This window comes from Lissotriton helveticus, chromosome 2_1 (assembly GCF_964261635.1).
Source record: "Lissotriton helveticus chromosome 2_1, aLisHel1.1, whole genome shotgun sequence".
NCBI classification, from domain to species: Eukaryota; Metazoa; Chordata; class Amphibia; order Caudata; family Salamandridae; genus Lissotriton; species Lissotriton helveticus.
Genome location: NC_136059.1, coordinates 313,493,304 through 313,520,598, shown reverse-complemented (window position 1 = coordinate 313,520,598; position 27,295 = coordinate 313,493,304).

Genomic DNA, 27,295 nt, shown 5'->3' with positions numbered 1-27,295 from the left:
GCTAATGTTCTTTGGGGGGTTTGCATATGGGTTCTAGCTACATTTTAAAGTTCTTTCTTAATGGGCAGAATGTAATGTTGCTAAAGGGAGTATAAGCAGCACGTTTCTCCTGTGTGCAGGTGCTCAGCCCTATGTGCTGCTTACAAAGAGCTTTCCAAGGCAAGTCGGCAGTGGTAATGCAGATGCATTTCATACTCCTTTTGCAGGCCTCCAGTGGAGGCCCTCCACCATACCCGCGCGTGCTAATTTGGGGCTGGTGCCTAGTGGGCCACAGCGTGAGGGAGGAGGGAGGTAGGGCGCGTACATGGAGACGCAATGCGTGCTGTCCGCAAGTGGGATGCCCCATTCCACACCTTCCAGGCGCAGCCGGACCGCCAGCGGCTCGACTGCTAATGCGAATAAGAGAGGCGACAGGGGGCACCCTTGTCGCGTGCCTCGCCGAACTTCGAACGCTGGTGATATACGTTTCCCGATACGGACTCGCGTGGTCAAATCGGTATACAAGAGGCGTGTGTATGCTATGAGCGTCGGGCCGACATTGAGGCGCTGCAAGACCGAGAAGAGATAGGGCCAGGTGAGGGTGTCAAATGCCTTCTCCAGGTCCATAATGAGGCAAGCGGCGCGGGGAAATCTGCCACGTATCTGATCTTGAACATGGAAGACTCGGCGGAGGTTCTGGGAGGTGTTCCTCCCCGGAACAAAGCCGCATTGGTCGGGGTGGACCAGCGGGCGTATGACCTGTGCATAACGATCAGCCAGAATTTTCCCCAGGATTTTACAGTCGGCCGACAGCAGCGTGATGGGGCGGTACGACCCCATGTGGAGCGGATCTCTGTGGGGCTTGGGAAAGGTGACAATCACGGATTCCCGCAGTGACTGGGGTAACCTCTCCAGATGAAGGGACGCCCCGAACACCCGTGCCAGATGGGGGACCACTAGGGGAGAGAATGTCGAGTAGTATTCCAGCGGAAAGCCGTCCAGTCCCGGCGCTTTATTCCGGGACATGGCCCGAATCGCCTGGGTGATGTCAGAGGGTTTGATCCTGGCGTCAAGGGTGCGCTTGTCCACATCCGATATTGCGGGTAGCGTCAGTGGGTCTAAAAAACTATCCACAGAAAATGGGGAATATTGGGCCGGGGTCCCGTACACTTGTGTATAGTGTCGCTGAAACGCGAGGAGGATCTCGGCCTGTGAGCGCACCAGCACGCCGTCCGGATTGACAATATCCGTGATCGGCTTGATTTCGGTATCCTGCCTCGCCATCCAAGCCAGCAGCGCTCCAGTTTTGTCTCTGTCCTTATGTACCCTAGAGGCGTAAGCCCTAAAATTGTATTTTCGGAGGTCAGCGCAGGCAGTCTGATACTCCGTCTTAGCCTTGGCCGTGAGCATGGCGTGCTCCTCCGAGTCGTCAGGCCGTTTAGTGAGTGCGGCCAGAGTCTGCTCCGAGGTTTGGAGCATCCGTTCCAAGGTGCGGCGGACCCCGACTACCCGTTTGATGCATTCTCCCCTTGCCACCACTTTAAACTCGTCCCATTCCACCAGTACCGACGATGCCGTGTCTGTGTTGTGTGTGAAGTAGTCTTGGATGCTGGTTTCGTGTGCGTCTCTGAATACTGGGTCTGAGAGGCAGTCTCTAGGGAGGCGCCAGGTGGGGACTGGTGGGTGCGGGGGGCGCCAGTTCAGCCGAATGATGTGGGCGTCATGATCCGAGAGGATCCGACCCAGGTAATCCGTAGATGTGACCTTAGGGAGGATTGGTGTAGAGCAGAGGAAACGGTCCAGACGGACCCTGAGATTATGTGGAATCGAGTGGAAGGAGTAAATGCGAGCCAGTGGGTGTAGGTGTCGCCATGCGTCGGTGAGCGCCCAGTGCGTGGTCCATGCCCTGAAGAGTTCTGCCTGCCGGGGGGCCGGGGAGTGTGTGGGGGGAGGATGCGAGCGATCCAGGGTGGGGTCCAGTGTGCAATTAAAGTCACCTCCCAATACCCACGGAACTGTAGTGAACTGGGCCAGAACGCCCGTGAGGTGGTCCCAGAATTTGTCCTGATCCGTGTTGGGGGCGTATATGCTGCCAAGGAGTATTCCCTGTCCATCAAGTATTCCTTCTAGAAGCGCATACCTGCCCTCTCTATCTACTACCCGTCGAAGCTCTCGGAAGGGAGTGCCTGGCCTGACCCAAATTAACGCGCCGTGCGCAAACGCTGAATAGTGTGTGGCACAGAGGATCCCTCGCCATTTGGCCTGCAAGCGAGTGAATTCGGTAATGTTAATGTGTGTCTCCTGCAGAAACGCAATATTGGCTGACATGCGCCTAATGTATGAGTAAACAGAGTAGCGTTTGCTGGGCGTGTGTATGCCTCGTACATTCAGCGTAAGGACATTAATGTCTGAGCATGAGACTGCCATTCTTAGGGTGTCGTGAGTGGGAGAAGGATCCCCCTGCAGCCCCCGACGGCCGCCAGTGTGTATGTGTCACGTGTGCTCCTATGCGCCGAGCTTCCACAGTCATGGGGGAGGGACTAAGGGGATTAACAGCAAACAGAACCTTAGGTGGGAAACAGTCCCAATACTGGGGATATCTCACCGGAGGTGGCATATCCAAACTAGTGTCCCACTAGGGGAGGAATACAACGGATATCTGCGGGGGTGGCAGCGTGTGTCGCTGCTGGGCCTGTGCGCAGGTCGGGCTCTTGCAGGAGAAGCGTCTATCGCTCGCTAGCGCTTACAAGCATTTGACAAAGCAGTCTAGGCTCCTAGACGTCACGCAATACAATAGGCCACCATGAGAAGGATATAACAGTGGGCAGTCCTTCCATCATGAAGAGGTGCCAGGCTGGCCGGCCAGGGTAGCGTCCAAGGTGTGCACCGCAACAAGGGGGGAGGAGATTGGTCCAATCCCTGACATTGTTCCGTCACTGTCCCGGTCCTTCTCAGGGGTGAACAGGTGCGGTCGACCCTCCAGATCCGACGCTATGGGTGACGTGTGCAGTTCGGTCACCGCTCTTAAGGCATCTCGTCGCTCCTGCATGATTTGCGTGAGGTCGGGTGAGCCCGTGGGGGATGACGCTTGGCCCCTGGGGCGGCCCGATCGAGCACGGCTCGCACCTCGTCGTCTGGATCGTCTGAAGTCGTTGTTGCGTGCTCTCTGGGGTCCAGGATTAGGGATTATTGGGCAGTGAAACTCAGTCCAATCCTGCGCTTCCTCCGCCGTGTTGAAAAAGAGGGCTTTCCCTTTGTATAGCACTTTCAGGCGGGCCGGAAACAGCAGGGAATATTGAAGATCATTTGCGCGGAGGCGCCTCTTGACGTCTAGGTAGGTGGAACGCTGGTGCTGGACTTCTCGGGCATAGTCCGGGAACACCATAACATGCTGGTCCTCCACTTGTAAGGGGCCCGCCGTCTGGGCCGCATGGAGCACCGCATCGCGGTCTCGGAAGTGCAAGAATTTAGCCAACATGGGTCGCGGAGGAAGGCCCGGCTTGGGTGCCCGGGCCGGGACCCTATGGGCTCTTTCAATGGAGAAGTATGCCGACCTGTCCGCCTCCGGTGTGAAAGATTTGGTCCAGGATTCCATGTATGTCAGAGGGTCCGAGTTCTCAATCCCTTCCGGCAGGCCTAGGACGCGGATGTTACATCTTCTTGAGCGCCCTTCCAAGTCCACTGTGCGTTCCTCGAGGGCCGCCACGCGGTGTAGGACCTCCTTCAGTACCGCTTCCTGTGTTTTCACCGCAGGCTGCAGCTCGGTCACGATCCGTTCTCCTTCCTTCACTCTGTCCGCCAACTTGCGATGGTCGTCGCGGATTAGACTGATGTCCGTTGTCAGGGCGCCCAATCTCTCCTCCATCGAAAGGCGGGACAATTCGATTGCTGCCAACACCTGATCCAACTTCGCCGACAGTGTAGGGTCGGTTTGCGACGCGTTGGCTTGCGTCCATGTTCTTGTTTGTGGCATCCTCTCGGGGGCCGTCTCGGGGATAGCCGTCAACTGCGAGGTCTTTGTTTTCCCCATGAGTGCTGTCAGAGATGGGGGGGGCCCCGGGTCCCTGTGCACCCCGCGTTCAGCAGGCCACCTCCCCTCTGCGCATCCAGGTAGGCAGCAGCTCAGTGCAGGTTGGGCGCCCAGTCCTTCTCGGTCCCGGGGCAGTCACTGTCTTCCTTCTAGGGGACCCCTGCCAGGTCGGGGCGCGATTAGTAATTCGTGGCTGCAGGGGGCGACAGTCCAGGTGTCAGGAGATGCGCATCAGGAGGGCACTGCCACCATAGTCCAGGTTTCCCTGGAGACAGGGCGCCCTCAGTGAGGCCGGATCCTGCGCCCCCCCTCCCCGGCGCGCGGCGCCGTCCCTCAGGCGACCCCGGGGGTCAAGGAGTAGGCGACCAGGGCTCAGGGGGGGCCCTCGGGCCGATGAGTGTCCACGGTGTGGCGTGCTACCGCCTCAGGGTCAGAAGAGTACCGTGCCTCCAGGGTGGAGCCCACGCCGATCACGGCGCCCTGATCTCTGTGGGCGCCATCTTAGGGTTAGGCAGCTGGGTCCACCGGGCTACGCGATGAGACAGAGGCGTTCTGGCCCCCCCCCCGAGCAGGGGCCGACGCGGTCCGCGACCCCTCGGCGAGCCCCAGAGGGGGTAGGGGGCCGCCAGGTCGCCGGCGCCGCGGTCCACGGGAGGAGGGGGGGGGGGTCGACACTCACCGCCTCCAGGTGAGATTGTGGTCGCTCGAAGGGCCCAGCGTCACACAGGCGGCACCTCCGCTGGTGTTCCTTGGTCCGTGGCGGTGGGCTGGTCAGTGTTGGGATCAGGCTCCTGGCCGTGGAAGAGCGCCGGTGCAGCGCTACTGCAGCATAGCGGCCGCCATCTTGTGCGCCGGACTGCCACCGCAATAATCAGCCTGGCCTGGATCGAAAGTCCGTGAGCCGGTCACTGCGCTCCTCGCCGGGGTTCCGGAGCCGCCAACAGTCCGTTTCGGCGAGGGTCGCCGCCTCGGGGACATGTTTTCAGTGGCGCCCCCAGCAAGCAGAAGGAGCCGCGCCCGCCATCTTGGGTGCTTGGCGCTCGGCTCCGGTTTCGGAGAGGGACGGGTCGGTGTCTATCGTCCGTCCGCAGCTCCCGCAACGTAGGTAGAGGATGCCCCACTGCAGGTAAGCCTCCGTGGAGTATTTGTTTGTAGGCTGAGGCTCCCAGCGATCGTAGGAAGTGGGCAAGATGCTAGCCCGATCGCGGAGCCTCAGCAGGACACAGCCGCCATCGTGGCTTGCCAAGCCACGCCCCCGCAGTATTTCTTAAACTTAGTACAACTTTTGACCTTCTTCGCTCCATCTTTGTTAACCTCAGTCAGACATTTTGCAAAGTAGGGTACGCCGATAACAGCTCAAAGCGCTGAGCTTGACTTGCATGTCCACTAGCAGTCAGATTTGCGACACCTGCACTGAGTTGCATTCGACCTCAGTGCATGCGAGAGGCACGTGTTTGAAATATGTTTAATAAATACATGAATAAGTAATAAAAACATTTGTGATGTTAGACCTTGGTATCTCTTTCTATGATCTCCCGAATCCCTAAACAGAAGCTATCTTGTGAATTTAGCATCCCAAGTAAGGTGAGTTTCTTTTGGAATATGTGACTCTGCAGCCTGTTTACTGAGGGATGCCTCAGCTCTCTCTGTGACTCACTGGATGCTGAGCACGAGACACACTCCAGCAGGTAAACACAAGAGGAGGAGGAGAAAGGAAACCCTCATGTTCACCAGGCAGTAAACTAGGTCTTAAACTGGGACGTTCAGCATTCATGCCTTATCTTATCACATAGTCACTGTTTAAGCCAGAAAGGAAAGTGAAGCTGGTCTCGTCTTCACCTTTAGAATCTTCGGAATCGCATGACCTTCGGAAAAGAAGCTTCAAATAAATGTTTGCCTGGTCTGTTTGCCCCGGCCACTCTGCTGTGCAGCGGAATCAATGCGGGCTGGTTTGGGCTAATGTTCTTTGGGGGGTTTGCATATGGGTTCTAGCTACATTTTAAAGTTCTTTCTTAATGGGCAGAATGTAATGTTGCTAAAGGGAGTATAAGCAGCACGTTTCTCCTGTGTGCAGGTGCTCAGCCCTATGTGCTGCTTACAAAGAGCTTTCCAAGGCAAGTCGGCAGTGGTAATGCAGATGCATTTCATACTCCTTTTGCAGGCCTCCAGTGGAGGCCCTCCACCATACCCGCGCGTGCTAATTTGGGGCTGGTGCCTAGTGGGCCACAGCGTGAGGGAGGAGGGAGGTAGGGCGCCCTCTGCTGGGAAATGTCTGCCCGTCATCGGGTTTCCATCAAACGTAAAGGTCACGTCATCAGGTTTCCACGGAGCTCCTTTGCTTCAGCTGCGACCTCTATGTGCGATAGAAAAGGCAATGTGTTTATCTCAAAGAAATAATGCCTTGCCCTGAGCCAGGCGCGCAACACCCATTGGGCTGAACGGGCTTCAGCCCCCCTCCTCGTCATCTTCAGCCCGGGCTGCCAAGGTTCAGATGACAGCATGGCACACTTCCCTGATTTACAATGATGTAAAATAATGAAAGTATGAAAACCGTTTCCCGACTTTCATTTGTATTAAGGCTCCACTTTTATTCTCGGATGCTTTAGAATCCGAGATTGTGATTTTAATTACCCCTTCGGAGAGGCCCAGAACCAGCCGGAGGCATCCAGCCTCTGAAGGTTTCAGCGACTCTCCCTGCCCCCAACCTTTTGTTTTCTTTCAGAGGGGTGCCACCGAGGTGCATGGAGTGTGAAGATGTGCACAGCAGGGGCATATGACACCAGAAGGAATTCCTTTACAAAGGAAAAGCGTCACCTGCACTGGCCATTCCTTTACCCCTGCTGTGCACATCTTTCCACTCCCTGCTCCAAGAGTCCTGTTGTGTGAGCTTGAGTTTCATGACTCACCTCTCAAGTGAGGCCCCGCCTGCCCTGGGCATTTTGGACACAGCTTTTCGAGGAACACCTCAACTGATTTTTTTTTCTCAGTAGCTGTCCTTACTTGTATCCAGTCTGTCCGTCCTTGGAGCGTTGCTCAAACCGCAGATCTGCACGAGGAGAGGAGACACATTGCAATGGTAAATGAAAGAGGGCTGTGTGAAGAGCAACACACTCGCGTCCTGTGGGTACTGTATGGGCATTCTTCATGTGACCCGCCGCTGTGCGCACAGTACATCCCAGGTTTGCACGCATTATCAGTTTCCTGACTGAACACAGTGAATAGGGGTGAACGATAGTGCTGCTCATTGCATCCTATGGTCCCTTCATTGGTTGGAAGTGATTGTTGGGGTGGAGAGGAGCTGTGAATGTGCGTAAGCATGGATATAGCACCTAGTGGGTTTTGGCACTGGTGACAGTGCTCGTGCTGGCTATGAAACGGCACGTTGAGGTAGAGAGAATGGAAGCACCTACCAGTTGGTGCCTGGGGTGGGGCTGTCGCCAGATGCTGGCAACAGTGGCCCAACATCTAATAGGAAGGCGCTAGTAGCCGAGGGGAAAGCAACTCTTTAATTTAATGCTTGACTGGTCCGTTCTATGATCAATCAGTTTTTATTATTTTTAACAAATCTTGCCACTGAAGGGTATTACTTGGTTGGAATTAACATATTAGGCCCTGGTTCCCCACAATGTATGTGCATCGATGGATGTAGGTGCTTGGATTCGGTTTCTGCACTCCTGTGTGGGCTGTAGGGTAACATGGTGAAGTGAGAGCAGATATCCTGCATTGAGAATGATGGCTGTGAAGTTGTGCGACACCTGGTGTGTCCTCACCTTACACCACAAGTGTGATGGAGGTGGTGGTCAGGGGCGCGTGCTAGGCCTCAGTTCAGCTGTGTGGGCTTGGCACAGTGAAGCCTCATATACCTGCCCCCATGTCTGCTGAGTGGGCCGGAGAGTGGTACTATGAATGGGTGGTACTTGATGCTGTTGCGAAGCAGATCGTAGCTGCATTTGCAGCAAGTGGACTTGAAGCGGTGGTTTCCCTGGCATGTCCTTACAAGAGATGAGATGCTGATGTAAAGTAGAACACGCCCCCTTATCTGCTGAGTGCCCCCGCCAGTGGTGCCACAGGTCGCCGGGTCCCTGTCTGGGATGTTGTTTGAAGCACATGGGGCCCATTTTTAATACATCCAGTCAAGGGGTAGGTTGGCCTTTCTAAAGTAGTCTGCAGTACTGTAAAAACAGATGATGGCCGAATATGTTTATCATGTCCTAGGTTTGGATTGGTAGTATGTGTATTGTAGACAGGTTCATAAGTTTATTTGTGGATTTTTAGTTTATTTTCACGTTTTTATTCCATTCACCCTTTATCTCAATAAAGACCGATAATACCTGCCAATCTTAAACATTCACTGTGCAGTAGTTCAATTGTTACATCATCATAATACACATTTTAAGAACATAAAAATAAATAAAACAAATTTCATTGCGCGCACTGCATCATATTTGCAGGGAAATATTTATGAGGCCAACTACAGAGACCAGAATGCTCAACACCGCAATCCACCGCAGCGCCCACTAGAGGGTCAAATCACAGTAAATAAAGTTAAAGCAATCACCTGGTTTCTGGAACTACGGCCCGCAGACGTTGGAAAGCTCCTCCTCGGAAGAAGGAGAAAGGTTGGCCGGAATTCATCAGGACTAAGGAGAATGTGCAGAATAAAATCTGACACCGCGATGTGTGCGGCTCATTTTCTCTCTTTGGGGAAGGTTGTAAAAAATTATTTTTATGTTTACTTACCTGTATTTGGCCGTATTCCATAGTTTACTAACCCCCTCCCTGCCCCTCCCCACGTCACCGTAACAAGTGCTTTGAAAACTGAAAGTTAGTACCGTCATTAATACTTAAGTATCTATTTTAACATAAGTAGTCGTTATACAAGTGATGATTACATAGTACGGCATAACATAGCATCGCACACAGGAGCTCAGGCTTTTTATTCTCCACAGATATTTGGGATCAGTAGATTCTGATGCGAGATGAGTAAATATTTGATTAATATTCCCTTTTAAGTACCCGCTGGCCATGAGCACCCAATGACCTGTGAAAAGTCTGAGAACGGTATAGATTTTGCCTTTCGCTGTGATTTTATACCTCATCAGTTTAGCGTTTGCAGAGTAAAAGATGAATGTTGACAATAATGTACTTGAAATGAAAATCAGATTTTTTCTAGAGATCAAGGGTGACCACGTGTATTATATTCTCAGACAATCAGAGGGCTGGTGCACCGACAGAGTTCTTTCTAAACCAGTCACAGTCTAGTGGTCCTTATAAGGGAGAGGCAGAGAAAGCGACTCGAGGCAGCATAGTGTTCCCAGTTCCAAGTAATATGACCACATAACTTCTGTTTTGCTTCTCTGAAATGGTTCCTTTTGAAATCTAGACGCACATTTAAAATAGCATGCATCCTATGTAAAGATGGCTTCCCACATGAAACATCCAAGCTATCTGACATTATAGCTCATACAAATCTCTGGTAGCACGAGGGACCGAGGTGTAAATCCCCTTTATGCATAGAAACCCCTCAATTTAGAACAGTAACGCTCCCAGTCCCAAGTCATCTTTCTCTGAAAACAATCCGTTATCTGGAACGCCGGTGCCTTCTCGACATACACCAGCCTTGTCTCTTCTCAACTTTTTAAAAAGACAACTCAAAATTGATTGTTTATAACATAACGTCACGTGTATTTGGTGCACGTTCATCGGTGGTCATCTTGGCGCTGAATAACAGATGTATATTTTTACCCAACTCAATTGTGCTTATTGTATCGGACTCAAGAGGATGAAAGGCTGAGTGGACCTGCCTGGATTTGAAACTGTGACCATGAGGTCAAACACAGGCCCCCACAGTGGCCGCATTACTCCACAAAACCACTAGACCCGGTGAACTTCATCACCAATAAATTCCTATGGACGCCCGCTAAAGTGGGGAGAAACACCCAGTGGGTGTGTTACACACTTAAATCATTTGATCTCAGATGAGAGACATCCCTTTGTATTATCTGGATGTTCCCGGAAGGTGGTAGTGGTTTTGTAAGAGTCCTTCTAAATGTCCATGAATTTTGAGGAGATCCACCAGATGGAAGATATAAACACCAAGGACATACTGCCAGGACAGGTCCCAAGCAGGATTTTCTTTCACACGTTCCAGGCAGTTTGCATCTCAACAGCTGAAGGTGCTTCTGAATTTGCTTTATAAAGGATCCCGTACGGTCCTTGTAGTATCTCGTCCCTCCCAGCCACCTACAAGTATTTCTTATCTCTTTCCCAACCTTGTCAGGCTCCTGTAAAAACTATGTTATGTTTAGAAGCCAATTACATGTATGGTGAGTCACCGTGAGTGACATGGCTGACCAGATGGCACCCTGCTAAGCCCCTTCCTTGATTGGCATTCTGGTAGGAGCCCACAGCTGCCTATGCATGCCAGCGTGGTGCGTCCATTGGGGCGTGGGGGCGTGCCCCCGCCCGCAGTTCCCTCGGCGTTTCTGAACTTAAGTTCAAAGAGGCGGAGTTGTCAGACCGTCACCGCTGCAGGCAGCAGCTCAACACAAATGCGCATGAGTGGGGACGGAGGGCGAATTTTCGCACCGTGCCCACTCATGCGCAGTTGTGTTTTAACTGGTTTGCGCATGCCCATTAGGAGCCCCTCGGTCTCCTAATGGACGTGCAGCGCAGTGGCGTAACAAAACTTGAGGGGGCCCCCCTGCAAAGTGCACAAAGGGGGCCCCCTCCGACCACACTCAGGAGCTCTGCTGACAGGGTACTGGGCTGAAGAAGCCCCCTGGAGCTCGCCCCCCCCCCCGCGGCGGGGACTATGGGGGCCTTTGTTACACCCCTGCCACCACCTGATGGTCGAGGACATGCTTCAATCATCAAAGGAGAATGCCTGTTGGAGAGCCTGCTCTGCACCCTTGACCCATCTTACCAAGTTGAACTATTGGTTACCCTTCTCCCTGTTTTTTTACTTTTCCTGTTAGGTCCATGTAGTTTGTCTTGGTGGCTGAAGTTGATCTCCCTGATTCCAGAACCACTGGAGCAAGCCGTCTAAAATATAGCAGGACGGAGATGTTACAGTAAAAAGGTGCAATCGAAACTGAAACTGTGTTCTTCCAGTTTCAGGGGATTCCATGGGGTGTCCATCTTTTTAAGAAAAATACTGACCAGCCACTTAAGGGGTGCAATCCTTAAAATGTGGTACTTCGATGAGCTACTTTTGATGCCAATCTATTCCCAGCACCAGTGGCACACTGACTTTTTGGATTGGATAGAATTGTAACTGATCTATCTGAAAAGTGACAAGTGCTCCTGTCACCCTGTAAGCACCACTGGAAGTCTGACGTTGGGACCCCTTTATTTTTCTGTACTGAAACCTCACTTGTGGGCTGGGCATGCCAGCTTACATTTGGGTGGTGGCCTCTTGAGTCTGAGTTTTTTTACACGCTCTGACTTGTGGCACTTGAACAGCAAGAAAATTGGGAAACTCCAACAAAGGGATGACATACCATGGTGCACTTGATAGCCTGGCTGAGGATGGTTATGAACCCGAACCCGGTCCCAGAATGCTTGTTTCCGGTCCAGGGAAGACATGGCTTGGCAGTTCGGGCTGGACTGTTCCCATGAGACACAGGGTCAGACTGATTTGCATATGGCCATGTCTGAACTGGGGTGGTGGAGTGAGCTAAAGAACGATGATGGATTAAACCCAGATCAGTTGACTGGGTGTGAGTGTTTGCATTGCTCAAACTCTCCGTCCATCATCCCCTTTGGATTTACCTTTTCTTTGCACTTGATAGATATGTAACATGTCTGGCAACTTTGTGTTAGACAAACATTATTCATTGTGAAGCACTGAAACCTAAAGCTCTCCTTAAGTTACCACGGATGTGCCACAACTAGCCCCTAGAATAATGCTGCACATAGACTCCTTACTCTATTTCAGTCACAGTGCCTTACCAGACATCATGTTCAGTAAAACTATTTGAGTAATGGGGGCACTCTTCTGCTAGTACAACCGTTCTTTGCTTCTGGCATACATTTTCTTCCAAACAAGACCATGGGCTGTGATGCCTTTCTATGACGGTGAAGAAGATAAACTCATGGAGGACCTGGGAGCAGGACTTGGGTGGGTTCAATGAGAGGCAGGTCTCCCCAGCAGGTTGTTCCTCTCTCTTGCACACAACAGTTTGCACTGACCTTTATTTCCCCACCCCGTCTCTGCCAGACTCCAAGTAAAAGGCTTCCAGAAAGAGAAGATGTAGGGAGAAGGGCTAAAAGGGGTGTCAGTGCATATATCCTACAAGACGCTACATGGAAAAAAGTCAAAAATCCAGCTTTCATATAATGTCAGGATTTGAACTTATGTTTGCAAGGATGAGAAGAAAATGGCCAGATGGGAACTTAAATGTTTTTCTATTTGTGTGATTGAAAACTATAAAATATTGGAATATAAAAAGGAATGCCGATGTATCCGGATACAACAATACTGTGTTACATAACATAATGCATACCATATATCATATTAGACAGTCAATCAAATATGAAGTGTCTGAAAGTACTATTATGAGACAGTGAGCTTTATATGTAAAGCTAAAATGGAAATAAAATTACGAAATGTCAGGCACTAAAAATTAGCTAAGTCATTCCACGATTTATAAGCTGACGCATGCAAAATTAGACATGAAATCTACAGTTTACTCTTTAGATTCATGTAGGAGGGACTTTATTCTGTACAATAGCCACCTGTTACTGATTTCTCTGTAAGGGTTCTTTATATATCGCCCTGTATGAGTCATATTCCTGCAAAATGTCACTTGTCTCACCGGCTCAATCACTTGCCATTAAAACACATTCTATTTCGTCCATACCTCACACGTATCCCCTTCTTCAGGAGATATTCCCCCCACAATGTCTCATTTTGTCTGCAACCACTTCTTGCTATAGTAGGTGGCAGCCACCCCACGGTGAGGTCCCTTTACTCTCCTGCAGGGTGCCTTAGTCCTCCAGCAGGATCTATGTTTCCTCCATCAGGCCTGGTCACATCTCCATAGGACCCACAAACCCCCTGTAGAATGTAAATGTAAATGTACATGTAAATGTACAGGAATTTATATAGCGCAAATCACCAAGCGGTTTCTAAGCGCTTGCTTAGGGAACCCGTCCTGGTATTCCCGTGTGAGATAGCCCCGGCAGGGTATCCGCAAGGTGAAAGCCAGGCATCCCGCCACGAGGGGCCATTGTGGAGATTAAGCAAGCTATTGCCCAGAGTCGCAGAGTGTGAACCCGTGAATCGAGTAGGCACCGGAGCGAGAATTGTCGAGTCCATGGACATTTTTTAGGACTCAAGACCCCGCCGAGCCGGGAATTGAACCCTGGTCCCGGGCTGACGTCTGCTTCCAGGTCTGCCTCCTCTAATCAGTGAGCCACACTTCTCCACTAGAACCCACTCACTTTCACATAAGGCTTCAGGAGAGTCTCTTCTTGCTCAGGCAGTCTGTTCTCCCACCACTACCTACTCTTTGGAACAGCATTTACACTACTGCAGATATCCTGAAGCCCGACAATTCCTTGGAGTCTGACACAACTACGCAGGAGGCCGACAACTGTTTAGAAAATTAAGTATTATTAGACAAATTAATGAATCATTTATGCTCTAACAAGCAAAATTTAAAATGTAAGAGTCTGTAAATGTGAGGGAATTTAAAACAGGAGGCTAAATATGAAGTTTTTCATGGGAGCATGGTGAGTACATGAAGGAGAATCTAGTATGGGTGATTGGTGGCCTGATGGAAGCACTGGTATGCGACGACAAAAAAGAGACTATGCACAAGGAGCAAAAACAACAAGGCGATATTCTACAGTCTAGCATACCACTTCTCCTTTTGCAAATAAAATCCGTTTTGAAAAGCTAAAACTTGCCTATTAAATTGACTTTTGTAATTTGTTTTTTATATATTTTGTGAATAAAACAAAATATTTCACATGTTGTGTTTGTTGCACTTCTCTCTGTATTTCTGTATACTAGTTTCTTTATTTTTGTGTGTGGCTTTCACATTTAAATCAGACATTAGCCTAATAAAGGCTTAAGCAATTGTTAAAAATAGAAACGCAGTACTATTCATCTGTGGTGACACTTTGTGTACATTGATTGTTTAATTTTTGATAATATGAGTAAATTTAATTCTCGAAGTGCCATCAGACACAGAGTGAAGAGTCACGCACATTGTACATTCTTGACCTCAAAGACAGCTCATCATTAGCACGAAATCTCACAAAATAGCGCCCGCCCAGGCAATCAGAAAAGAGGCCGCCTTTTCAAAGAGCTTTGAAATCCAAGGGGCTCTTTTCAAAGTTTTTCCTTGCCACCTGTCTCAATCAACATTTGCAGGTGCATTACTTGCCTTACTCCATGCTCCCCTTACCCTCAGTAAGCAAAATATGAGACCTATGCATGGTTTACTGCTGCTAGACACACAAATGCGACTTACAATAGAAGGCCTTAAACAAGGCACACAAACACAGCCTCGTTACTAAAAAATCAACCTAGAAAGGAGCACGTATGTGTCTTAAAACGTGCGTACGTATTCTTTGGATGGTTTTTGCTCCTGTTCCCTATGCTTGGTCACAAGTCTGCGAACAACGCTTAAAACACTCACCCACATCACTGCTGCATTCCCAAGGATAGGCGTTTGCAAGGGTGTCAAAGGTACAAGGCACGAACACGTGCACAGATGAGACAGATCTTAATACGTAAAAGGGACTACAAAATATACAAAGCTTTCCCTATAAACAAATGCGGGGAACTGGGAGCGTGCAAACAAAATATGAAATACCAATAAATATACTCTAAACAAGTGTATGAGGGTGAGGGGGTATCCCATTGAATAACAGTGTAAACTTGGGTTCAAGAAGCGAAAAATCCTAGAAAGGTGGAAAATAAACCAGCACATAGCACTCAACAATAAAAACGATTCCTGGTAACATGCATGGAACGTCCTCACTGCACCAGCCTCAAGAATCCAGACATATTTCTAACACGTACACTGCCACGAATGACGTGATCTGATGGCACAAATGGCTGAAACCGAGGGACACAGCATCAACTTCGCTGTATTTATTTACATCAGCCTTTTTAGGTCTTGTGACCTATCAATGCGCATGCGCATTGAGAGAAGCGAGACTATAGGGCTTTAAACAAAGTTTAACTAACTGTGGCGATTTGGTGCTGTGCCCGTGCGCTTTTAGGTCAATGCGCAAGCGCATTGACCTAAAATGCGCGTGCACAGCATCAAATCGCCATCTGTTCCCCAGCAGCACTCCTCCCACTCCTTTGAAGTGAAGCTTAGCTTCACTTCAAAGGCCCCTGCCGCTCTCCCCGCTCCGCCCCCTGCTGCGGCCGTGTCGCACTTCTCCTCCCCCCTCCCCACATTAATGCCCTCCTTTTGTCTCTCCCTATCCCTCTTACTTCACCTTTTTCTCTCCCCTTCCCTCTGCTTCGCCATCTCTTCTTTCCCTCTCGATTCCCCGTGTTTCCTCCTTTCCATATTTTTTCCGTTCTCTACTTCTCTCTGTCCCTTACCTCTGAGTTGTCCGCTCTCCCCTTTCTCTCACCGCACACCCCTTCCCTCCCTCCACTCGTCTGTTCTCTCCCTGCCCCCTTGTTTTTTTTTCCTCGCACAAATGTGAAAGCACTGTACAGCAGCAGAGAACAGGCTCCGCTTCCCTTGTGTCGTGTTTCCAGTGACTGCGGTAGTGTCCCTTACCTAATGAATGAGTGCTAAAATATTAATTGTGCACAAATGCATCCCGGACGTTCCTATGGCAAACGACCAGAATTAACGGGCAAGGCAACTGGCTGTTATGCAGGCACATAAGTGTTTCATTTTTAGCCAACAGTGTGAAGTCCAACATTATCAAGTGCAAAAATAGTATTTTACAGCATGCGGTGCACATATTCGCCGTAATATAAATAAAAGGGCTACATGAGAAAAAATATTTTAAGATACATCTTTACCAAATGTGCAGCTCACAATGTAATGTCCCAGTCCTGCTATATGCACGTGCACTCCTTTCTCCCTCTCTCCCGCTGCCTAGTCCTCCCACCCCCTCCCTCTCCAGCGCGCGCTCCCCTCGCATCTGCCTGCTGCTGCCCTGCCCACCCCCCCACTCCCCCAACCAGCAATTCACACACAGCATCGCCACTCACACACGCAACGCAACTCATCCACGCAACCCCAGTCATCCACGCAACCCCACTCATCCACGCAACCCCACTCATCGACGCAACGCCACTCACACACGCAACGCCACTCACCCACGCAACGCCACTCACACACGCAACGCCACTCACACATGCAACGCCACTCACACACGCAACGCCACTCACACACGCAACGCCACTCACACACGCAACGCCACTCACACACGCAACTCATCCACGCAACCCCACTCATCCACGCAACCCCACTCATCCACGCAATGCCACTCACACACGCAACGCCACTCACCCACGCAACACCACTCACACACGCAACGCCACTCACACACGCAACGCCACTCACACACGCAATGCCACTCACACACGCAACGCCACTCACACACGCAACTCATCCACGCAACCCCACTCATCCACAAAACCCCACTCATCGACGCAACGCCACTCACACACGCAACACCACTCACACACGCAACGCCACTCACACACGCAACGCCACTCACACACGCAATGCCATTCATACACGCAACGCCACTCACACACGCAACGCCACTCACACACGCAACGCCACTCACACACGCAACGCCACTCACACACGCAACTCATCCACGCAACCCCACTCATCCACAAAACCCCACTCATCGACGCAACGCCACTCACACACGCAACGCCACTCACACACGCAACGCCACTCACCCACGCAACACCACTCACACACGCAACGCCACTCACACACGCAACGCCACTCACACACGCAACGCCACTCACACATGCAACGCCACTCACACACGCAACTCATCCACGCAACCCCACTCATCCACAAAACCCCACTCATCGACGCAACGCCACTCACCCACGCAACACCACTCACACACGCAACGCCACTCACCCACGCAACGCCACTCACCCACGCAACACCACTCACACACGCAACGCCACTCACACACGCAACGCCACTCACACATGCAACGCCACTCACACACGCAACGCCACTCACACACGCAACGCCACTCACACACGCAACGCCACTCACATACGCAACGCCACTCACATACGCAACGCCACTCACACACACAATGCCACTCACACACGCAACGCCACTCACACACGCAACGCCACTCACACACGCAACGCCACTCACACAGGCAACTCATCCACGCAACCCCACTCATCCACGCAACCCCACTCATCAACGCAACGCCACTCACACACGCAACGCCACTCACCCACGCAACACCACTCACCCACGCAACGCCACTCACCCACGCAACGCCACTCACCCACGCAATGCCACTCACCCACGCAACGCCACTCACCCACGCAACGCCACTAACCACGCAACGCCACTCACCCACGCAACGCCACTCACACACGCAACTCATCCACGCAACCCCACTCATCCACGCAACGCCACTCACACACCCAACGCCACTCACACACCCAACGCCACTCACACACGCAACGCCACTCACACACGCAACGCCACTCACACACGCAACTCATCCACGCAACCCCACTCATCCACGCAACCCCACTCATCCACGCAACGCCACTCACACACGCAACACCACTCACACACGCAACGCCACTCACACACGCAACGCCACTCACACACGCAACGCCACTCACACACGCAACACCACTCACATACGCAACGCCACTCACACACGCAACTCATCCACGCAACCCCACTCATCCACGCAACGCCACTCACACACCCAACGCCACTCACACACCCAATGCCACTCACACACGCAACACCACTCACACACGCAACGCCACTCACACACGCAACTCATCCACGCAACCCCACTCATCCACGCAACCCCACTCATCCACGCAACGCCACTCACACACGCAACACCACTCACACACGCAACGCCACTCACACACGCAACGGCACTCACACACGCAACGCCACTCATCCACGCAACGCCACTCATCCACGCAACGCCACTCATCCACGCAACGCCACTCATCCATTTGCAAAACCAAAAGGTCAAACTCTTCTATTGCGAGACCTATTGCATTTTCAATGCTTGTTTAAAAGGGGTTTCCCTCTGTGGGTGGGCTTACGTCCAGCAAGAAACTTGCCTCCTTTCTTTCTTACCTTAGCACACTGGCAGCAGGGCAACTGGGCATGGCTAGTCAGGCAGGGCCCAGGGCTGGTAATAATGTAAATTATGGCAGGCGACGGACCTCGGATGGTGCTTCTAAGCTAGCGTGGCAGCTGGGTCGACTCTGACCTGGGATCGGACCTCTGCAAATGCGCACTTTTAATTGAAGAGGCTAGACCGGGGCCTGCGCGTGCGCACTTCACAGCACTTCAGTTGCACTCCATTGAACCTCTGAGGCCCGGCCGGGGCCCAGAGTGAGGGGGCCCCTAGAGCGCATCCCCCCCCCCCCCCCCGCAACACTGTGTTATGCGCGGCCCTTGCCGAGGCGGGCGTGTGCACCCTTTAATTTGAGGCCGGGTGTGCTGTGCCGTCTGAACTGCGCACCAAAATCGTATCATGATAATAAATAAAGGGAGGGGGCCCCTGGAGCGTGGAGGCCCCCCCGCAACGCAGGGGCTGCGGGGGCCTGTGTTACGCCCCTGGTGCAGCGGGCGAAGAGTAGCCGTGCCCTGAGACAATCCTGGCGCTGCTGGCAGGGGATGCCAGTCCGCTCCTGTGCCGTTTTCAAGGAGCAGAAGCAGCGCGGACCGGAGGTCAGGTAAGTGTTCAGTTTTATATTTAATATTTAATTCCCTGTCCCGTCCTCCACCCCCCCTTCCGCGACCCGCAATCTTCCCCCCCTCCCTCTTCCCCCCTCCCCAGGCGCGACCCACGACTGAGGGGGAATACTATTTCCCGTCCCACGAACCGCAAGATAGAGCAGTCATTTATTAGCAAGATACGTCCATTCGCACCCCACATATACCCTTGCCGCCCCATGTATACCCCCGGCTGCAGGCTAATCTACCTCAGGCCCCCTCCGACCTGAACAGCCCCAGGGCTGAGCTTACAGACAACTGCGTGTCACACCGCCCCCGCCTCCTATACACTTGTGGCCCTGGGGTCTGTCAAACATTATTCAGTGGATAATACACATATGGGGGGAATCGTGCATCCCTGAGACATCGGAGGAGGATCCCCTAATCTGACTCGTGGGTCTGGCACGTCCTCCTTTGCATGGAGGAAGCGGTCTTGCTTGCAGTTTTATATAGCGCGAGCTCGACCCGAAGGTATTAGCGCTTTACATGAGCACCATTCTGTTGCACAAGGGCACATTCATGTATGTAGGCACGGGAAGATTATGTGATTTGCCCCGAATCACAGGACGTCGAGCCCACGCCGAGACTCGAACTCGCAGGGTTTCCTAGCTCTAAAGTCGGCAACACTGGCCCTTACGCCACATCGTCTCTCCCAAGAGGTGGGATGAAGTCCCAGATCATTAAACAGTGTCCCCCTTGAATGCCTCGACAGGGGCTCTAATTCACTGTAAAGTCTATAGAGAGCTGTGACGTACCATCCGGAGGGACTCTCTAATCACATACTTGAGAGGAACCCCGTAATTTTGTGTTACGTCACTGGCAATCACCTTCACTAACTCAATTCAGGAAGGACCCCAAGACCTGGCTCTTTGACTGAACTGAACACCCCACCCCAGCGCCTTGAGACCCTAACGGGTGATTAGCTGCGCTCTATAAGAACCCTGATTGAATAATTGACTGGAATGCTATTTTGAAGACCACATTTATTTAGGGATTACATGATAGGTCACTATCAAAGGACTCTCCCACTTTGGGTGCATTATCCAATGAGATGGGGGAGAAGGACCCCTACTGCTCAGGGGCAGTACAGCGGGATGAATCGTATGTTACTTCTTTCATTATTAGTCCTTGTTTAGCGCATAAAGGCAAGTGCAGCTCGTTTCATTCTCTAAGACCGATCATCTCCATTATTAAGGTACCATTTCCTGACAACACAAGCAGCATTTCTTAAACTTAGTACAACTTTTGACCTTCTTCGCTCCATCTTTGTTATACTCATTCAGACATTTTGCAAAGTAGGGTACGCCGATAACAGCTCAAAGCGCTGAGCTTGACTTGCATGTCCACTAGCAGTCAGATTTGCGACACCTGCACTGAGTTGCATTAGACCTCAGTGCATGCGAGAGGCACGTGTTTGAAATATGTTTAATAAATACATGAATAAGTAATAAAAACATTTGTGATGTTAGACCTTGGTATCTCTTTCTATAATCTCCCGAATCCCTAAACAGAAGCTATCTTGTGAATTTAGCATCCCAAGTAAGGTGAGTTTCTTTTGGAATATGTGACTCTGCAGCCTGTTTACTGAGGGATGCCTCAGCTCTCTCTGTGACTCACTGGATGCTGAGCACGAGACAAACTCCAGCAGGTAAACACAAGAGGAGGAGGAGAAAGGAAACCCTCATGTTCACCAGGCAGTAAACCATAACTTAAACTGGGACGTTCAGTATTCATTTCTTATCTTATCACATAGTCACTGTTTAACCCAGAAAGGAAAGTGAAGCTGGTCTCGTCTTCACCTTTAGAATCTTCGGAATCACATGACCTTCGGAAAAGAAGCTTCAAATAAATGTTTGCCGGGTCTGTTTGCCCCGGCCATTCTGCTGTGCAGTGGAATCAATGCGGGCTGGTTTGGGCTAATGTTCTTTGGGGGGTTTCTATATGGGTTCTAGCTACATTTTAAAGTTCTTTCTTATTGGGCAGAATGTAAATGTTGCTAAAGGGAGTATACCCAGCACGTTTCTCCTGTATGCAGGGGCTCAACCCTATGTGCTGCTTACAAAGAGCTTTCCAAGGCAAGTCGGCAGTGGTAATGCAGATGCATTTCATACTCCCTTTACAGGCCTCTGCCACACCCGCGCGTGCTAATTTGGGGCTGGTGCCTGGTGGGCCACAGCGTAAGGAAGGAGGGAGGTAGGGCGCCCTCTGCTGGGAGTAGCAGACGTGCTATATAATGAGTATGCGCACATTGCACCGCGAAATGTCTGCCCGTCATCGGGTTTCTATCAACGGTACAGGTCACGTCATCAGGTTCCCACGGAGCTCCTTTGCTTCAGCTGCGACCTCTATATGCGATAGAAAAGGAGGCATATTACCAAGGGCCTTATCGCCGCTTTAGCGGGAATTTTTCCCGCTAAATCGGCGATAATTGTATCGCCCTATTACCTAGCTGTCGCTAACACCAGTTAGCGACAGCTATTAGGAGATAGCGGGCATTTAGGTGCCCACTTTGCATGTCAGCGATAATTATCGCTAATGACATGCAAAGTGGGCGTGCCAAGATGTTAGTGACTGGAAACAGTCGCTAACATCTCTATCTCCTATTACCAACTTTTGGAAATATTTGCGCTAAGCGCGATTATCTCCAAAAGCTAACGCCTGCCCAGAGCTGTTCTTAGCCATGTTATCCAATGGTAGGTGGATAACATGGCTAAGAGCATTTGCTCAGTAATGCATGAATATCGCTGACTTTACAGCGATATTCATGCATTTCGGCCGATTTTTATCGCTTAGGAGATAAACCTTGATAATAGCAAGGCTCCTATGCGATAAAAAATCGGTGGAGCTCGGCGATATTAATATTGCCGCTAAACCAACATAGCGATAATTGTTGGTAATATGCCCCTATGTTTATCTAAAAAAAAAAACGAATCGCCCTGAGCCCCAAGGAAGCGAAGGTGGAAGACGAAGGAGAGGGCGGGAGGGGCGAAGAATAGACCGAGTAGAGTTATGTGTCCCCGTGGCGGCTGGTGACATTTGAAAGTAGTGCGGCGTAAGGGCAGACAACCAATTGGTCCTGCTTGATGCCTTGCAGCCGCCCGCTTCTCTCGCGCCTTGCTGCTTCTGCTGCACTGAATACATGCACTAAGTTCATTCTTGGCCAAAGTCGGGAGCTTTTACTGCGTTATTTCTGCATCTGTGATGGTACTGTGTGCAAGTATTGCGACAACCTGTCTGTACTCCCGCTAAACTACCTGCTTCTGCCGCAACAAGCACATTTATTGCCATAGCCTCCTGCCCTTCAGCGTGTGGTGCTTTTACGGTGTGTGACATCTGCACAACTGTGGTGTTTTGTATCATGCCCAATAGCACCTTCCAAGCACAGCACTCGACATAGCCCCAAGTGATATAGTAAGCTAAGCCTTCACCACCTCAATAATACACGTATTAACCAATGTGGAATGCACTAAAACCACATAATGGACAAAGAAGTCTTCATCACAGGCACATGCAGGTAAACGATGGACCTCTATGCACGCCCGGAGAATGGAATGGACAGCAGTGACTCTGCACATGCATCTGTCCACATAATGCTTCACTTAATTTATGAAAAGATCCACTGGGCCTCTTCCAATATAATCCACCAGTAAACACCCAATAATCTACCTTAACCTTGCTCGCTGCTCCTTAGTATAACTCGCCCTCATACAGTACGAAACACAACCAAGCACAATTGAATTCCGTTTTCAAGAATCCCTGGAAATCACCATTGATCGGACTGCGACATTTAATTTCCTTGTAAACAATCGAGAAGAAAACCTGCTGAATTTACTCGCTAGCATTTGCTTTTAGGTATGTATTTGAACTTTCATCAACGAGATGCTGAAAAGAGCAATTGTTTCTACGTTCAGTGACGTTATCCAGGTGGCCAAATGTGATGTGGTATGTCACTGAAAGGAGTTGTACTTAAATTTGGGCAGAGTACCAGTGAGAAAGCAGTTCGTAGGAAAAAATATAGTTAAACATCATCAAAATAAACGTGAGCAGAATGAATAAAAGTGCTCTTTATCAATGCCGAGAAATACACTTCAGTTTCCCGGCCTTAATTTATTGTGCCTACCCCGATTCGGAAATATCGAATATCTTCAGTAGATACTCTGAAAATGTTCAAAATCTCGAAACCACACAAGCTGATAAAAGAGCATTGCATTTCGACAATGTACAATCGAAACGTCTTCGTATTAACAGGTGCAGACGAGACTACTTAGAAATGCTGATACAAATGCTGGCGCCAGTATTAGAACTGCTATACTGCCCTAAGGGAGGGAACACAACAGATTGTGAACTGTACTGCATCTAAGTAACAGGGCCCCTTTCCAGTGATCCGATGAGGCCCAATGCCAGAAGAAGTCTCTACAACTGAAAACTATCTCACAGACGTTCAGGATGGTTTACAGCCTTCACCAGCAAGATGCCTATTTTCAAAAGATAGGAGTTTAAACCATAACATGCCCTCAGCCGTGGCCGGCATGACGGGCGGGTGGGGGAGAGGGGTTGGAAATAGGGTCACCAGGGTGCGGGGGTAAGGGGGCGAGTGGGAGGGATTTGTTTAATTAAAATTATATAATAAAATAATACGTAACTTACCGTCCTGCACCGCTGCCACCTCAGCTTCTGTCGGATAGGTCCGACTCCGACTCCCGCCGTCCTATCTTTTCAAATTCCTGCAGGAAGTTCTCAGCGCGATGTCACCAGCCAGGAAAGGCAGCCTCCCATCCGCCAATCACAATGCTACAAGGCGCAGCGGAGCGCAACCCGCCCGGGCCATTTTTTCCATGTAGGCTGTTACAGCAGCCTACATAGAGAACAAGCATTTACAATGCAATGGTCTCGTCTTTGTTAAAGTTAGAGCTATTGGCATTGCTCTTCACATTATTTTTGTTTTTAAAACATATAAATAAATGGCATTGTCATTTACAATGCCAATAGCTTAATCTCTCGCAAATGCGAGACCTATTGCATTTGCACCCACACACACACACACACACACAGAGCCACACACAGAGCCACACGCACCCACACACACACAGAGCCACACGCACCCACCCACACACACAGAGCCACACACAGAGCCACACACACAGAGCCACAGCCACACACACACAGAGCACCACACACACACAGAGCGCCACACACACACACACACAGAGCGCCACACACAGAGTGCCACACACACACACACAGAGCGCCACACACACACACAGAGCGCCACATACACACACCGAGCGCCTCACACACACACACAGCGCCACACACACAGAGCCCCACACACACAGACACAGAGCGCCACACACAGAGCGCCACACACACACACAGAGCGCCACACACACAGAGCGCCACACACACACACAGAGCGCCACACACACACACAGAGCGCCACACACACTCACACAGAGCGCCACACACAAACACACAGAGCGCCACACACACACAGCGCGCCACACACACACACAGCATGCCACACACACACACACAGAGCACCACACACAGAGCGCTACACACACACGCACAGAGAGACACACACACACACAGAGCCACACATACACACACACACACATGCAGACACACACACAGACACACACACAGACACACACACACAGACACACACACACAGAGACACACACACACACACTCCAGTGATCTGTCAAAAGCGTGGTTTGCAGTGCCCACCTCTTCTCTTAAGGGAGCCAAGCCCAGTACAGGCAGTGTGCCGTGACGCTGTCAAAACAGGTCTGTGCTCTCAAAGGGGACACACTCCCTTCTAGTAGGTCCCATCAGATGACCATTTTCTAAATTACATATTTACGTGCCTGAGATTTACAGTTACAAAAAACACAGTTGATGGACAGAATGTAGAACAATGTCATACATTCACCCCAGTACAAGGATCTGGGCCTAAATCCATAGTTTTTTTTGCACTCCACACCACCCTGGGTTAGACACTGGCTATATGCAAATCAGCTCTGACCCTGTGCCTCATGGGAACAGTCCAGTCCGAACTACCAAGCCATGTCTTTCCCAGACCGGAATCAAGCATCCAAGGACCGGTTTCTGGCTATCAGCCTTCATCAGCCTGGATAGCGTGACTCCAGTGGTGTGGAGAGCCTGGGACTCACGTCTGAGCATACCCAGCCCACTCGGGGTGAAAATTGCAAAAAACACAGTTGATGGACAGAATGTAGAACAATATCATACATTCACCCCAGTACAAGGATCTGGGCCTAAATCCATCGTTTTTTTTGCACTCCACACCACCCTGGGTTAGACACTGGCTATATGCAAATCAGCTCTGACCCTGTGCCTCATGGGAACAGTTCAGTCCGAACTACCAAGCCATGTCTTTCCCAGACCGGAATCAAGCATCCAAGGACCGGTTTCTGGCTATCAGCCTTCATCAGCCTGGATAGCTTGACTCCAGTGGTGTGGAGAGCCTGGGACTCACGTCTAAGCAAACCCAGCCCACTCGGGGTGAAAATTGCAAAAAACACAGTTGATGGACAGAATGTAGAACAATGTCATACATTCACCCCAGTACAAGGATCTGGGCCTAAATCCATCGTTTTTTGCACTCCACACCACCCTGGGTTAGACACTGGCTATATGCAAATCAGCTCTGACCCTGTGCCTCATGGGAACAGTCCAGTCCGAACTACCAAGCCATGTCTTTCCCAGACCGGAATCAAGCATCCAAGGACCGGTTTCTGGCTATCAGCCTTCATCAGCCTGGATAGCTTGACTCCAGTGGTGTGGAGAGCCTGGGACTCACGTCTGAGCATACCCAGCCCACTCGGGGTGAACATTGCAAAAAACACAGTTGATGGACAGAATGTAGAACAATGTCATACATTCACCCCAGTACAAGGATCTGGGCCTAAATCCATCGTTTTTTTGCACTCCACACCACCCTGGGTTAGACACTGGCTATATGCAAATCAGCTCTGACCCTGTGCCTCATGGGAACAGTCCAGTCCGAACTACCAAGCCATGTCTTTCCCAGACCGGAAACAAGCATCCAAGGACCGGTTATTGGCTATCAGCCTTCATCAGCCTGGATAGCTTGACTCCAGTGGTGTGGAGAGCCTGGGACTCACGTCTGAGCATACCCAGCCAACTCGGGGTGAAAATTGCAAAAAACACAGTTGATGGACAGAATGTAGAACAATGTCATACATTCACCCCAGTACAAGGATCTGGGCCTAAACCCATCATTTTTTTTGCACTCCACACCACCCTGGGTTAGACACTGGCTATATGCAAATCAGCTCTGACCCTGTGCCTCATGGGAACAGTCCAGTCCGAACTACCAAGCCATGTCTTTCCCAGACCGGAATCAAGCATCCAAGGACCGGTTTCTGGCTATCAGCCTTCATCAGCCTGGATAGCTTGACTCCAGTGGTGTGGAGAGCCTGGGACTCACGTCTGAGCATACCCAGCTCACTCGGGGTGAAAATTGCAAAAAACACAGTTGATGGACAGAATGTAGAACAATGTCATACATTCACCCCAGTACAAGGATCTGGGCCTAAATCCATCGTTTTTTTTGCACTCCACACCACCCTGGGTTAGACACTGGCTATATGCAAATCAGCTCTGACCCTGTGCCTCATGGGAACAGTCCAGTCCGAACTACCAAGCCATGTCTTTCCCAGACCGGAATCAAGCATCCAAGGACCGGTTTCTGGCTATCAGCCTTCATCAGCCTGGATAGCTTGACTCCAGTGGTGTGTAGAGCCTGGGACTCACGTCTGAGCATACCCAGCCCACTCGGGGTGAAAATTGCAAAAAGCACAGTTGATGGACAGAATGTAGAACAATGTTATACATTCACCCCAGTACAAGGATCTGGGCCTAAATCCATCGTTTTTTTTGCACTCCACACCACCCTGGGTTAGACACTGGCTATATGCAAATCAGCTCTGACCCTGTGCCTCATGGGAACAGTCCAGTCCGAACTACCAAGCCATGTCTTTCCCAGACCGGAATCAAGCATCCAAGGACCGGTTTCTGGCTATCAGCCTTCATCAGCCTGGATAGCTTGACTCCAGTGGTGTGGAGAGCCTGGGACTCACGTCTGAGCATACCCAGCCCACTCGGGGTGAAAATTGCAAAAAACACAGTTGATGGACAGAATGTAGAACAATGTCATACATTCACCCCAGTACAAGGATCTGGGCCTAAATCCATCGTTTTGTTTGCACTCCACACCACCCTGGGTTAGACACTGGCTATATGCAAATCAGCTCTGACCCTGTGCCTCATG